Source organism: Echinops telfairi, unplaced genomic scaffold (assembly GCF_000313985.2).
Source record: "Echinops telfairi isolate 266 unplaced genomic scaffold, ASM31398v2 ScPeMD7_17;HRSCAF=63, whole genome shotgun sequence".
Lineage (NCBI taxonomy): Eukaryota > Metazoa > Chordata > Mammalia > Afrosoricida > Tenrecidae > Echinops > Echinops telfairi.
The window spans coordinates 4177146-4179520 of NW_022103914.1; the positions used below are offsets into that span (position 1 = coordinate 4177146).

The window sequence follows — 2375 nt, forward strand, 5'->3', positions numbered from 1 at the left end:
AGGAAATCCTAACATAAATCACTAAAACTGCTACTGATTTTACATCTTCAGTTATATAAAAATTCTAAAAGCAATAAAATCACTGAGAAGCTTCAGGAATTTTATGATCACTAATTTACCAAAGGATAAGCCACTGACAGACAGATGAATACCTTGATGAGTAGCTTTTTCTTCCACGTTATTTGAAATCTACAGGCAGTTTTAATACCTGCACCAAGACAGGCCCAGAAGGAGACATCACCTGCCTTCCTAACTAGGGCCTACAAAGTAAGCTGCAAGTGATCCAGTCAAGTGAGGGAATACAATGGACTCTACACGGAGACATTAACTTGTGACAATGCACAAATGTCCTTACCTATCTATCTATGGTGGCACTATGCTATTCATGTGTCCCTTAGTGTCACAAGCACTCGGCTACTCTGAAAGATTAGAGATTCCTCACAGATGTGAGGTGAGAATTCTGAAATCAGGGTACCTGCTCTAAGGAAGGCTCTGGAGGAAGGTCCTTTGTCCCTTTCCTACCTCCAGTCTAATTCCTTGGTGACCGTCACATGGCGTGGCAGCTTGTCTTGCCTTATCAGTGCTTCCTTGCCAAACCAACTCTTGGGATCTCATTAACATAACAAAGAAAATGCTGTTCCCAAATACTATTACATCCAAGATCTATTTTAGGGGGAATACAATTTCAATCCACAATATTCTACATTTTGGCCATCCACAATTCATGCCCTTCCCACATGTAAAACAAATACCATACCACCATCCCAAAAGTCTTAACACAGTCCAACATCATTTCTAACTCCAAAATCTCATTTTCTGAATCATCTAAATCAGTGCTTCTCAACCTTCCTAATGCCACGACCCTTATGTTGTGACCCCCAGGCCATAAAATTATTTTCCTCATGTTGTGGGACCCCCCCCAACCATAGAATTATTTCATTGCTACTTCATAACTGTCATTTTGCTACTGTTATGAATCGGAGGACCCCTGTGAAACGGTCGTTCGACCCCCAGGGGGTCGCGACACACAGGTTGAGAACCACTGATCTAAATCAAGTCTGCCTGAGAGGCTGGGTGTATTCCACCCTTGCAATCTGCCTCAGAAATGTAACTGCCTTGAAAACCCTCTGGAACAGCTCTACTGAGCACACGTGAGGGTGTCCCATTAGTAAGAACAGACTCACAGGCAACCAGCAACGTGCTATTTATACATGTGAGCCATGCCATATATAAAACCTAAACCAAACCCACTATTGAGTTGATTCCAACTCAAAGTGACCCTATCTAGGTTTCCAAGACTGTATGTCTTTACAGGAACAAACAGCCTCATCTTTCTCCCGAAGAGTAGCTGGTAAATGTGAACTGCTGACCTTGTGGTTCGCAGTCAATGCCTAAAGCACCACCTACCAGGGTTATTCATGCTGTACATAGGTGGGCATAAAGGGGGAAAGGACTGTGTAGTAAATGCCACCTGACTCAAAGTATTGTGTGTTCACATTCAAGTATTTGAGCATTTTGCCTGCTGTGACTAAAAATTAAATATAAATAACATTGGAATACCTCTATAAAGTAGGTCAGGCAAACGCCCATCCCGACAGGTCACTTAAATGAATTTCAAGGCTGCAGATTCCTCCTTTAATCCTACAAAATAAAAAAATACAAGTGAACCTCCAAAGGAATCAGGATTAGATATCTCCTTGTCAAGTAAAAATAGTTAACACTGAAATGTGTTGAACCTAACAAAAGTCTGTCCATGGTAGATAATGTGACAGCAAATAAAATTAGTAGCCAGTCCAACTGTAATGACCTATCGGTGTTAAATGATTATCACATAGAAAAAAATGAGTCATACTAATTTGAAATTTTCAAGTTAATTTCTAGTTCAGGGTTAAAATTTCTTTAAAGAAAACTACACTTTTCTTTATTAAAATAGGAAAAACACCACAAAGTGTGTTTCATTGTTTACAAAATAAAGTCATAGATTAACCATTACTTTTTTCTGTATTATACATATCAAAAATTGCATCATTTTAGCCATGTTAAATGTATGTACCGTATTGCAGAATTACATTAACAGTGTTATACAAACATTGCAACTGTCCATTTCCAAAAGTTTTTCATCGACCCAAATGGAAATTCAGTGTTACTTAAGCGACAGTTGCCCATTCTCCCTATGTCCCAGACTCTGATAACCCTAATGAACTTTGATCTCTATGATTTACAGCTATCATCTCATCCAAGTGGTATCACTGGTTTTTGTCAGATGTATTTCACTTCTTGTAAATGGAATTTCTCCCCTTGTTTTTGAAATAAAGGAAATATATAATGAAATCTAAGTTATTAGAAACCAAGAAATGTTTATACTAAAAAAATTT

At 38.5% G+C, this 2375-nt stretch overlaps 1 protein-coding gene across 5 annotated transcripts in view; it reads right to left on the reverse strand.

The window, feature by feature from the left end:
- ZNF148 (zinc finger protein 148) overlaps positions 1 to 2375 on the reverse strand; it is a 149988-nt gene that overhangs the window by 103630 nt on the left and 43983 nt on the right. For all 5 annotated transcript variants that reach the window (XM_004712248.2, XM_045287501.1, XM_045287502.1 and 2 more), the window contains exon 2: positions 1561 to 1641. The gene's annotated coding sequence lies outside the window, so the exon portion shown is untranslated. The remainder of the gene's footprint in view (positions 1 to 1560; positions 1642 to 2375) is intronic.